Source organism: Myripristis murdjan, chromosome 2, assembly GCF_902150065.1.
Source record: "Myripristis murdjan chromosome 2, fMyrMur1.1, whole genome shotgun sequence".
NCBI lineage: Eukaryota > Metazoa > Chordata > Actinopteri > Holocentriformes > Holocentridae > Myripristis > Myripristis murdjan.
In genome coordinates this window covers 8,590,725-8,604,720 of record NC_043981.1, presented here as the reverse complement: position 1 = coordinate 8,604,720, position 13,996 = coordinate 8,590,725, and the positions used below count along the sequence as shown (strand labels likewise).

The 13,996-nt window shown below is 39.9% G+C and overlaps 1 protein-coding gene across 1 annotated transcript in view; it reads left to right on the top strand.

Annotated features, from left to right (window-relative positions):
* ncam2 (neural cell adhesion molecule 2) overlaps positions 1-13,996 on the top strand; it is a 310,228-nt gene that overhangs the window by 89,803 nt on the left and 206,429 nt on the right. The gene's annotated exons all lie outside the window — the stretch shown is intronic.

Below are 13,996 nucleotides of genomic sequence, written 5' to 3'. Positions count from 1 at the left end.
GTCAATTTTCAAACCGATCAGACTTTGTGATTTCTCATAATTCATGATTTAAATCACGATTTTGCCCTCATAGAAAAAGAATGGGAAATCGGCAGACACTCATGCATTTTCAAAGCCTCACAGCTCCTTCATTCTTTGGCCCACAGACTCCATTCAAAGCTTAAATGACTCAGCAGACCTTCAACTTTATGTGTGTCATCTTCAATTTTTCATGTCTGCTTTAGTTTGCCATAAAACACAGTTTAAGTTTGGAGTTATTTTTGAGCCGCCTCTGACTTTTGAATGAGTGTGTATTGCGTGAGCTAGAGTGGCATTCCTGAGGGCTAGAGTGGAGCAGCCCTGAAAATTCGCCTAAAACTTTTGTCTTAAACTTGCTCTCCTGGCCACAATTTTCACTCCACATGCATAATTTTTTGGAAAGTAGTAGGAAAACTAGTTGTGCTTTGAAAAATGTAAATACAAAAGCAAAGTAGCTTCAACTTTTTAAACTGTGACCCTTAACGAGGCAGGAGTGCCAGCTCTCTCCCCCATAGACTCCCATTATATCTGGAATGCAAAGTCTCGGGAGAGAAGCAGAATGACACACTTTTCCAACTCGCTCTAAGGTGGGCATTTTTGGGAGTTGGAAAATAATTTTGACACAGTTTGAAAGCCCAAAGCCTTGCCTTTCTCATGATACCTTTTATTTTCTGCTCGGACTTACTATCATTGAGAACACAGCAGTAGTTTGACCACTACTTTTAGGTGATTTTTCACAGAAGCAGCACTGTCACTCATGCTGTGTGCTTCATAGACCCTCATTTCTGGCTCCGCCCACACAAGCCCCAGTAGCACAGTGGATAGTGTCTCTGCCTGCCATGCAGGAGACCAGGGTTCAACTCCCCGCCTGGGCAAGAGCCACAACACTACACGGCCCACAAACAGCATAGGGCTGCTAATTTAGCACATGTCCAGGCGGTTGCAAGGCAAGCACATCAAAGTTTCTTCAGAAACTTTATATCCTCTAGTTTTGTGATAGTAATCATCTTTTGCCTGACAGTTTCCACTGTACCACTACATGGACAAGAACCCAAGCTTGACCCATCACTTGAAGTCTTAGAGGAATGGCTCACAAAAGTTCATTAAGATTAAAGCCTGTGGGATTTGTACAGTTCATTAAAAAAATAATTACTCTCAATTGCCAGGTTTATATTTTTCACTAACTAGCCTTCTAACAAAAAGGGGGGAAATTATGTATTGAATAATACATCCTGATGGATCAGAATTCATTTGGAAAGCAGGTATAATATGTCTGTAATTCTGATACATTTCAGCTGAGAACTCTGTAAAGATAAACCAAGAAAACTGTGAAATCCTTAGAAGTAAAAAAAAAAACAAAACAAAAAAAACAACAACCCTATAATCTGCTCTTTATTTAATTGCCATGTATTTAATGTAACTTTTCCTCCTCTAAATGTGAAGCATGATACAGCTAATATATGTAAATGTGATTTATTTGAAGTACATCATTTAACCCTGCTAGTAGGCACACCCACCTGAATGCATTCCTGTGCATCAAATGTATTTTCACTTGACCTCTTTGGAATACGCTGTAAACACTTCATTTTACACCTAATTATTGGTTTTTCAACATATACTCTACCCTCATTAAAGCAGGAGATGATTGGAATTAATTAGAAACTGCATGATACTTACATGGTAGTGGGCTGGTTGATGTGGCCTTAATAGATGCTGTAGTTAGTTCCAGTTTTCTGAGCCCCTTCAGGACTTAATGCATTTTGTTTTGTGAAGATTGCTGAAACAGAAACAAATTAACTGGTAAAAAAACATACACTCTGGAAAAACAAAGCCTCCACATTATAGTGATTGTTAAATGCTAATCACAGAGAAACCAGTAATTATTTTATGGTGTTATGAGCATCCATTTTTTTCCTTTCAGTGCTGGTTTTTGGTGCAATTAAGAAATAATTCCCAAAACACGAGTGATTGCACAAACCATTACCCAAAATACCAATGTTTAATATAATTTTTCACCATATATTTACATAACACAAACAAAGGTTCCTTCATGATTATGTTATATAGCTTATACCTGAGCGCAGTATCACAGTATGATTTTTTGCAATCCTGTATCAATTTTCTAGCGTCTTGTATCAACATGTATTATTAATGCACTTAATTTTTATATGACGTTATAATACATGGGTGCACTGTGCGTTGTACTAGTTCAGTTTTAAATAGCTGGAATGGGAGTTTGTGGAGTGTGTTCTCAGGTGTTCTGCAGCTGGTTGTGTATTGAGCTGTATTTATACACTTTACAGTCAATACTGCCGAGTATTACCGTGTATCGCCTCATAACCCATGTATCGGGATACATGCTGTTGGCTATCAGGAACCCAGCCCAAGAATGTAGCATTACAAAGAAACATGGACACTGAAGAGTTACAAATGGCTCAGGGATCATCAGTTGGCACAGTTAGCAAGATGCATGAACAAGATCTCATAATAAGAACAAACTACACCAGTTATTGTGACACTTCAGTGTCGCTCATTATTGAGACCTTGCAGTCTTGACTTGAAAAGAGAAGGAGAGAGAGAGAGATGGGCAGACAGGTGGAAAGAGGGAGAAAATCAAACACGACAGCTGAAATATTCATGGGAGCATTTCTCGTGTACGTTCAACAGATCTGAACTTTGATTAGCAAGAACATTTCTCAGATTTTAACAAGGGAGCTGTGCCGCGCCGTATCTCGAGTTCACATTCATCAGGAATGGTAGCACAGTTTAGAGCACAGCGCTGATCTCAAAGCTGCTCTCTGTGTACTATCAGGACAATTTGTGATGATATGGTTTGATTTCAATAGGATAATACAATACACTTAGATTCAGCACAACTCAGTGCTTCATATATTATCATTATAGACATTATAGTGTACACATCTGTGACTTTGGGATTGATTAGCTTTTTAGTGACGTTAAAGCAAGGAATGATGTCAATATTTCCACTTCTTTTATTCAGCATTTTAAAGATGAGAAAACTTCGCTCAGTGGTGGCTCTGAATGTCACTGACTGGTATCTGTTTGAAAAATGTCAACTTCACTACCAAGAAATCATGTGAAGTGATGTTATACTGCACACAGCGTGCTGATGGTGTCCAACCCATCCGGGCTGTGATCGCTTTATGCCAAAGGCAAAAGATCTAATGTTGGCGAGTTCAGCGTTTTCTGGATGGACTGCGTGCTTGCTGCTGTTAAGAAGACAGATTGTATTTCACTATTTTTTTTTTTCATCTCCTGAAGAAATGGGTGAAGTGTGCATATGTAGCACCACAGTTTCATTTTAGTACATGGAGTGAATTTCACTTTGTGTGTGGGATGCTCTTCTCCGTTGCAGCTCCAGCTTGTGATTTAGGCTTACAGGATAGTTATGGTATTTTTCATGTTAAAAAAAAGTCTAGCACAGCATCAGATATTAACAGCATGCACCTCTGTGTGTTAGACTGCACTGAAATAATGTAAATACACACTGAAAATGCAAAGTTGAATTGTACTTGAGGTAAAATGTAAAATATTGTCATACTAGTAAACAGGCTCGGTTCAGACAGGTTTAACATCTGAGCGGTGTCTGGTTTGTTTGTGCATACATTTTGAGCAGATTTTAATAGAGTTCACAACACTGCTTGTTGTTTTTGAGTCATAAATATATCCAAACATCTCTAAGGCTTGTTACCATTGATTTAGTGGCAACTGCCATTACATAGGATGGAGCTGGTGGTCAAGTGGGGCCATCATACTTCTCAAAGGTTCGGTGAATGATCATGAGTTGCTATAGTTACAGCTTTAGTAGTAGAGACTTTATAAATGAAACATAAATGTTCTTCTTTGAGATAACAAGGCTAAAGAGCACCAATAATTAGATTTGCGGGATTGTATTCTGAATCAGAAAAGCTAAAATTATATGATGTGGTTCTGACTTTTTTTTTTTCCACCCAGCCTCAGTTAATGATGGTACATACTGCATGCTGTTCATGCCATTGGTAAGCATAATTGAGTAATTTTTCTTTAGCCTGCAGACTGCCAAAATAGGAAAGCACAGAACAAAGCGTAGGTCACAGCAGATGTACTGAGTGACACAAGACCATTAATTACTTAGCAACTGACAAAGGAACAAAGAAACAAGGCAAGAGAAAAGACACAGCCAGGAGGGATGAGAGAAAATCAACAGTTTGGCGGTTCAGTCGTGCCTTCTGTGGAAATATAATGCGGCGAAAAGATAAAGTCAGGGTGAAAACCATTTGTTTTGTGTGGGAACAACTGATAGGCATGACTGTTTTCTTTCTGGTAGCTCCAGTAGTCATCCAGAGCCAACCTCCCTGTGGTTACTGGCTTGGTCGATAACCTTCGAGTGCCCCGTTCCCCCTCCCAGGGTATCCCAGCACCCGATACCCCCATAGAGAGGGGGAGATATTGGCTATCTGCAGGAGGGACCCCCTGGTGATACCATGTCCTGTCCATGGCCCTGTTTGGGCTAAGTCTCAATGGATATATGTAAGCCTTCGCTGCCTGTGTGCCTGTTTGGCCTCACCAAGGCCCCCCCTTGGAGGGACACTGACGTTGCAGGGTGGCAGCGAGGACATTTGGCTCTCCTTGCTTTGGACCATGATCAGAAACGGAGGTCAACACACTCTCCGAGCGCCTAGCACACAGGCAGGGCTGGAGACTTAGAGAAAATTTAAGTCCCCCCCACCAAAAAAAATCACATTTTTCACTTTGTTAGCTATTTTTTCATGAATATACAAGCCAAAAAAGTGACATACTTTTTAATTTTCTATTTCCTATTTAAATCGCATATTTAATACGTTGAAAACAGAATAATGTCAGTAGGTGTAGATCCAAGCAGTAATTATTAGATCTCTGATAATAATCTTTAGAGATTTTTGAACTATCCTGCCTTTGCCCCTTCTATCATACAAAAATTACCTGCCCTGTCTCTCATCAACAGTCCATTGGTCTACATCTTCAGCCACTTTTGAATCATCCTTCTCCTCATTCTGTCCTGCCCATTATCCTATTTGAAGCCAAAATATTTCCAATTACTGAAGCAAGAGGCTCTCAAAACACTCTTTCGTTGTAATTCTTCAGTGCTGCTGGACCCGTTGGTGGGTTCATCATTACAAATGCATTCTGCACAGCTGAGCTTTGTTCAAACTAAGAGAAGTTTATTTCAATTATAGTGGAGATCTTGAGGTTTCCAGAGATATCAAATATGTTCTGCTGAATTACAAGGAAGTGTGTATAAAATGCACAAATTTTATTTTCTGTCTGCCATTATGGGTTTGAATATTTCAGTCAGTATAAGTGATGTAGCTTCAGTGAAGAGCTGCAACCAATTCAGGGTAAAAATCAGAGTTCAAGGGGTTGAACTCTTGCATGCATAAACATACTGTCCACGCATGCCTCAAACAAGCATGCACACAAGCCACGCGCACAAAAGAGCACACATGGACACACAGTCAGATGGATGTGACTCACTCGTTTTGACTAACTGTTAGGGAGGCTTTTTCATGCGTGGACAAGCAGAAGATTAGCTGTGACAGACACTTCCCATGCTGTCACTTGGCAGGCCGGAGACTGGCTTTCATCTCCAATAGCATCCACGCGCTTCCCGCTTAGGTGGGTGATAATATGCCCCTGTGATCTTCCTGGGTGAACACTGACTCACTCATACAACGTCGAGAGGCCATGTGAATGTGTGCGGCATATCCACTGCGGCCTCAGAGGACTCTCAATTGACTGGGATCGGGGAAGTGCATTCTGGTTTGCGCCCGTGAGATGAGAACTACCGGCTTGGTGATTAATCTCTGGCGGTGATGAAGAAAGCATTTATCAGAGGGGGACGTGCAGCTGGTTCCGGCGAATGGGGCATGTGTAACGATAAGGCGATGATATACTTGGTGCGAAGTTCAAGAGGGCAAGTCCACAACGCATTAACTATGATATACTATCCACCTATTGCTAAAGTGGAGCTTTGCCAGGCCTTATGAAAAAAATGTGAGTTGATATTAGTGCCATCCTTTTTTTTTTTTTTTTTTTTGCTTATTGAGGTGATAGATGGTCATCAGATGCACTGATAGCAACTTCTAAATGTGATAATATGTTTCTGTTTGGTGCAGCTTTGTGCCATCTTTTTAAATGGCAAAAAACCTGTGCTTCTGAAATATGGATTATGCAGGGGATTTTGGTTTGGCTGGAGTTAATACCTCAGAGTGATTCAAAGCACTGTTTTCTGTTCTGTCACTGCCACCAGCAGTGTATCCAAAATGCATTATATCTAAAATTGATAAAATCCTGCAAATCTGTGAGACGTCACGTTATTCCTGAAAATTTGCTGCATTGGCAAAAAGGAACATCGCTCTCATTTTGCTCTGAATTAAGGGCCGTTTCATAAAAAATAGTCCTTGACTCCTTGTCAAATTGTGCCTGCAAATACAAAAGATGCTTTGCCAGTTTTTGCTCTCTCATAGTCTTCTACTCCTATACAGTGTACTGTAGTCGTACTCTAGAAATTTTGCGTATAATATCCCTCATATAAATCAGCCCTTTTCTTTTCCTCTGTTACAGTTTAACAATCTCTCACACAAAAATGGCTGCCACAGCTATTTCAGTAAGATGGGGCGCTCTATTCAAGACCTGTAACAGCAGTCAGAAAATCCTTTTCCTAACAAGGGTGATAATGATCCTGCTGTATAACCATGTTGAGGTAATCCTTCTCTTGTGGTCCCCTCCTTGTTCTTTCTCTCCTGCTTTCTCTCTTCCCCTATCTCCCTGTCATCTTGCCCAATCTCCCCCCTGTCCTGGAACAGCGTGTCCTACTCCAGTCTCTGTGGAAATATGAGGAATGCATCTCGGCTGACAGCCACCCTGCATCATAGAAAAGCGCTGCTATCTCTCGCTTATAGCAGACTGTGAAAGCCTCTTGGTAGTTTAGTATCGCTGGAAGCGATAGCAGCCGTTCTGTTAAAGGAATGTTTGGCTTTGGTTGTCATGATCCAATGTGTGGGGCCAAGCCTCATGACTTTGCTCGAGCCTACCTTTTGTTAATTCAGAAATGAGTTCCACAATGTAATAATGGATCAAATTGTGCTTTTTTCCCCTGGGATTTTTTAATAGGCTCTAAATGAAATGTTCTGTGCATTGTAATGGAATTGAAGTGTGATTTTCACACAGTAGGTGGGCAAATGTCACCTAAACCTGTACTTTAGTTATAATAAATGCCTATCAGTAATAATTGCCATATTTCAGTTATAAAAGCATGAATCTGTGTGGACAATTGTCAGTGACAGCTATAATTCCACCATTCCTCCAAGTAGTAATTGCAAGTCAAAGTACCTTTTTTATATGGATTTGCCCCTAGAACTCCGTTGCTGATAATGGGTGTTTCTGAACACTTGGCATCGGCCTCCCAGTGCAGCCAAGGTGCCCTATCATTTTACAGCCTTCCACAAAACAAAGACAGCACATCCCTAACTTTAATGGCAGGAACGCTCACTACGCTCCTTAATCTGCACTTTGATTTATGCTTGACTCAATCACTGTAGCTCTCAGACTAATGGTGTCTCCATGCACTTTATTTCATTACATTTAATGGCTTGCTAATTGTGTGCATTTAATAAGAATCAGAGGAACAAAAAAGCAAGCACAATGAGAGTTCACATAGACAGACATCTATGATGCACACACACACACATACACACACACACAAATCCACGACATTCTTTAAAAACATTTAAGTTTACAAGACATTTGGAGGGATGTGACTGTTGCTCTAATTTGTAGTGAGTGATAATAAGTGCACCAGCTGAATAAGCTTGAATTCTCACATCATCAGTTTTACAAGTGACTGATACAGTAGTAATGAGTGCAAGGGCAAATTAACAGCTAAGTTGTAGGTAATGCAATGTGAGCTAATGATTAAAATAGGGTTGTTGTTGTTTTTTTAAAACACAAGTGCGTATTAGAGCATGCAGAGCAGGAACATATGGAAGGAATATTCAGGAGGGAGAAGGGGATGTTAATGTGTGTCTTGACTTGAGGTTTCATTTTACAACTGTTTAATTGAAGAAAACGCTGCATGCCATCTTGTCCAACACTACACAGATATTTTCTGTATCCACTGGTTGTAAGGCTTCACTGAAGCTACATCACACTTGTATTGAGTAAAATATTCAAACCCAAGATGCCATTGTTTTATCGCTGCGGCATTACATCAGATAGAAATTATGTCTACATATCTTAGGCATCATGTCATGCACGTTTTCCTATAATTAACTGAGACATGTTTGGTATCTTTGGGGACTTTGGGATCTCCACTAGATTTTAAAATAAAGTTCTTTGGGTTTGAACAAAGCTCAGCTGTGTGACAATGACAAACTCACCTTTGAAGTTGAAGAGTTGAAGTGGAGTTTAGGAGGTTACGGCTGCCAGCAGCCTCGGTGCAGACAAAGTTTTCGCATGGCAGCATTCTCTTGGAACCTAATGGGTTGAGTAAAGCAGCGCTTGAAATATTGCCGAGTTAAATTGGTTGTCTAGGAGCAAGTCCGTTTCTCATACAACCCTTCAATCATGATATCACCGGGATATACTCTTCCAGACATGATGCACAAAGCAAATGATAGACCTGCTGGAAACATCAGGCAAGCACAAAGGCACCAATCATGCAGTAATTTTCGATTCCTAAAATGGAAGAACAATTTTTTTGTATTGCACTGAACACTTGTACCTTTTGCAAAGTGGAAGAAAATGTCCAGATGCTTAACCAGCATAATAGCTCGTTACTGCTATGCAATTCTTCCCCTTTTTGACAAATCAATTCAGTGAGGATGATGCTGCCTGTGTGACAGATACTGTTAGAGGCACTGCTGCTTAAATTGCGTGTAAGAAATTTTGCACGCTGGCAGCTGCAAGAAGAAACTGGTTTTGAACTTCAGTACCAATAAATCATGCATGATATCATCAGCAAACTGCACAGAGACACCAACTTGGCCAGTCTGTGATTGTTTTACACCAAAGGATAAAAAAAAAAAATGGACAAGCAAGGAAAGAGATCTAATGTTGCTGTTGAAGAGTGAGTTTATATTCCGCTCTTGAGCTTTGATTCATCACTTCCTGTGGGTGGAGAAGTGTCCATACTCAACAATAGAGTTTTATTTGGTCAATTACAGTGCTGTGTTTCAATTAGGGAGTGGACGCTCTTTTCTTTTGCAGGAAGGCTGTGTGATTTAGACTGATAAGACAGCTGCATTATTGCATAAAAAAGATTGCTTAATGTAGCTTTAAAAGCACAACGCCAGTGTGCTTTCCATGCACTTGACTGTCAACATCAGCTCATACTAAGAGAAACAGAACCAGTCACTTCTGCACAAGCACTTACTGTACAGTCTCCCTATTTGGGCTACTCCATGCATTAGTCTCTCCTGTTCTATTCCTGCCAGCATCAAACACGACTTACAAACACACAGCTAGCGTGAGTGCTGTAATCCATTATTGCAAATAGCAAGCAGAGGATGAATGTATCATACATTGCATTATTACACTAATGTCTGCTGGAGACTATTTTCAGCCGTGCACTCAGTGTTCTTTATTTCTAGTGGTTAAGAATAGGCAAAACAAAGTTAATGCAACACAAGCCAGGGAACAAATCATACTTGATATATTCATTGTCTGTTTTTTGTTGCGGTGTCAGATCTCTCTTTAAGGAAGCAGCATCTAGCTGAAAACTGTGCTTGTGAAAATCTTATTTAGCGAGCCAAGGTGTCAGTGGACAGAAAGTGAAAAAAAGAAAAAAAAAAAACATGGGAGAGGATAATTAAATACCAATTTAAAAAAAAAAAAAAAAAAAAAAAAAAAAGAACAGCATTTCTGGCTAATGGGTGAATTCTGTGTATAAATTTGGGGGGGAAAGCAGAGGCATTATTAGCATGTCAGACATATGAATTTCACTGAATATTTCACTTCTTAAAATGAATAAAAGTTGCCGCAGTAGGCCAAGGGTATGAAAAAGAACTTTGTTCATTAGCAACTTGAAATAGATAGACCTATACGGCTGTCTTTCTAATTAATTACTTTGCATACTATTAAAGGAATAGACTGCAGATTGTAAATGTATCTCCGGCACCCTTAAGATTAAAATTTAGATTGCTTTGGCTAATTAATACCGGTGGCCCACCCACATCCATGCACAGAGCCCCCGCACAGGCTTCTCATCGGGTATTTTGAAGTTCAGGGTCACGCTTGGATCTGTTCGGGTTCCAGTGCCCTGTTCAAGAGCACTTCAGCACTGTGGATGGACTGTACGCCACCCACTAGACTCAAAGCCACTGTTGGAACGTGCTGCTCTGTTAATGCAGTGGATGGAACCAGCAACATTTTGGTTATTGGTCACCCAGGTGTCCTGAGCCGCCCCGCTGCCCACACTCTCATCTAGTGATTAAGCCCTCAGCAGTGATGTACCATTTGTTTGCTCAGGCAAATTCAAAACAAGTCCACAGAGGAGAGAGCGAGGCCAGACGAGAGAGACAGAGTGGGTAGAGAGTTTAGAGGGATGAAGAACATCAACAGAGATTAAGGCAGCGAGGAGGGAAAGGCATATTGAGCAAGAGAAAAAAGGGAGCAAGAGAGGTACGCCGAGCGAGAGAGCAGCATGAGAAGGAAGCACAACAAAAGAAGTGCACCTCGGTTTCTAATCCCTCTCCTTGGTCTGTTTTCCCATCCAGCGGAAAATAGAGGCGGCCGATCACATTTACATCCACGGCACACGTTTCCCCCCCTCGCAACAGCCTCTGGAGGATGCCTAATCAGCCATAATTGGAGAGATGGATTTTTCAAAACGAGTCTTTGATGTGAGGGTTTAACATTTGTTTTTTGATCTAATTATATAATAGGCAGACCGGTCATGTCAGGGGTAACGCAAGCATATGTCTCTTCAATGAGACAACAAATCAGAAAAATGCAATTAGCATCTGTTGGGAAACAAATGTGAACTTACTGCAGGTAAAGGAATGACTTGCTTACTTTGAAGTGCTGATAATTTAACCAACGTGAAACTATTTATAGAGGGTTTGTTTTAAAGATTCCAGGTGAATCTGATTGCTGTGTGTTCTTCACATCTAAGAGAAGAAAAACTTAAAAATAAATGAATAAATAAATAAATAAATAACATAGCATAACAGCAACAATGCAAGTATTACTGCTGATATTCCCAGCAGCACACAACCCAAGATTACTGGGATTTAATTTTGGATGCACAATATGGAAACTGCTTCTTAAGACAGGGACCCCCCCCAAGAACACATAAATATGTAATTTTTAAAAATCTTTGTTTGTATGAAGCAGCAATAGCACAGTGTCTATTAATCAGCAGGCATCATGTTCCCTGAAAGGATTTTATGGAAAAACAGAGAGAGGGAATATAACATCGCATTAGGGAGTTTTTGTCATGGGTAGATTTCTGAAAAATATTTTTTTTCTCAACTTAGCACAAGGTAGGGAATTCAATGAAGTGCCAGCTGTTTCCTGCCGACTAGCCATTTTGCGGGAATAAAAGCATGACCTGCCTGTTTATGAAGCTGAATATTTTGAAATCTGAGAGATGAGTAATACTTTCTTTTTTTCCTCTGAAGCTATTTAGCTTTCCTCACTCTCATTTGGTTTGGTTCTAATGTGGTTACAAAGTGCTTGTGAATGGGATTATGAAATATTTAAAGGGACAGGAATAAAAAAAAAAAATGCAAGAGAGAAATATTTTTAAGCTTGTTAAAAGTCACAAAATTTAAGCAATAATAATTCACCTACAAGCAATACATGTTAGGCTATATAAATTAAGACATTATGGGCTCCCAAGACAGTAAATAATACAAAGCCTATAAGCCTGGAGTCTTTTTTACAAGCATAATTTCAGTAACCAGCTCTGTTGATGAGAGACATGCAAAGGCAGGAAAATGCCAAATTTCTTTTCCTTGACCAGCGGCTTAAATTTCTTTGACTTGGCCAGCGGCCTATGAATACAGGGTTTTGTTCTGCTACCCATTAAAGTCATGAAATCAGATTCAAACATTCATCAGGCTCAGTTTTTTTCATCTGACTAGTCCAAGAGCCAGGCTATTTTTGCAGTAGCAGTATCCTCTGACACATGAATGAAAGTCATGAGTGCAGTAGTGTCTACAAAATAAATCAGGTGTAACTTAGGTGGAGCGCAGGCATCGTTTACACTTTAACTGTGCATTTACACTGCAGGCCATTTGCTTGATGGGTGGCTCCGCTCTGACTGATTGTGGGCAGTGGGAGAAGCTGCAGTTGCATTTATGTCAGGGATGGGCAGTCTTGTGCCACGGAGGGCTAAGACTGCAGGTTTTCATTCCAGGAAAACACTGCAACAAGTGATTTCCCTCCTTTCTAGTTGATCAAGTGCAAATAAGGTAGCATTAATCATAAACAGAAAAAAAGCAAACAAACAAACAAAAAAAAAAAAAAAAACAGTAAAATTACTTGAAAGCTTACCACCGACCTTCACAAGGCATGAAATTGTCCAAGCATTGTGTCTTAGACATTTATTAGTGTTATCTTGAAAAATAAAGCTTGCAGAGAGATGGGAAACGCTGAATGGCTGCAATCAATGTCCATTATTCTAGGCAGAATTATTGTTCTGAAAACAAGGAACCGTGGAAATCTGAGTACTCTATGAAAAGTTAAGCTGCACTAAACCTTTCTTGGCTGACAGTTTTGTTGAGTAGCCACACGTCGACTAATTTCCATGGTCAATGCTGTAGGAAATGACTTGACATTCTGATGCTTTGCGGTGTGAATGCACAGAAAATGCTGCATGTTTAAAACAACTAAATAAAAGACACATTAACTTTACAGTGCCACTATATCTGCTGTTATCCTACCGTTTGTTAGCTTTTACAGGTTGTGGTCTTACAAGAAAGTATACCATGTAAATAGGTGCACATGTATGATATGGAGAATTGGCTAATAAGTTGAAATAGTATTTTTTCGAGCTGTTTAATAACATTCCAAATTACAGTGCAAGAATGAATCATGCAACATGTATAACTTATATAGATAATGAAAAAAACATGTTGCTAAATGAGTTAGCAATAAATAAAGAGCACAATTAAACCAAAACAACCCGATCTTCACTATTAAGAGGCCCAGTGTGGTTTGGTATGGCGGAGTTTCTCAGTTTTTTACTCATTGTGAAATTAAATATGGAGGGTGGGGACATGAGCAGGACGCTTGTCCCAAAAGAATGGCCCCTTTTTAGAGAACATTGTACCCCCAAGTGGCTAATAAATGGCGACTTCAAATAATAAATAAATAAACAGAATGACCAAGCAGAATGTAGGAAAACAGCTATCTGCATGAAACATCGCCTGAGGTTACAAACCTACAGTAGTGCACAGGCCCCCCTTGCGAGCAGCTGTCAAAGTAATGTCCCTCACAACAAATCCATTTCCAGCACGAAGGAACCACAATCCTTATCAGAACTCCCAAATGCAACCAGTAAGGCAATCTGTTTGGTTAAGTTCATTAGAGGCAAAGAGCAACAAAGTTTTTCTGTCACACTTTGTTTAGTGTTGTCTTTAGGGAGCCTGAGGGAAAAAAAAAAAAAAAAAAAAGCATTGTTATTGTTTATTAGCGCTATTGTGTTTTATCACATCAGTGGTCATCTTCCTTGTGCGAGCTTTAATCACACAGTTTGAGTCAAGGCAATTATCCAAATAACTTAACTAATTATTCACTGGTTGCTGTGCGGGACACAGGGATGTTGGGGATAATTAACTATAGATAGAGATCTGCAGAACATTAGAAAAGTTTCACCCCTGTGATAGCTAATAATTGGAGCATTCACAGCATGAAAGTTCCCATGCGTTGCTGAATTTAGCTGGGTAAAAGCTTCTTTTTCACCTTTGGGTATTGTCCATCTGTTTATACAGTG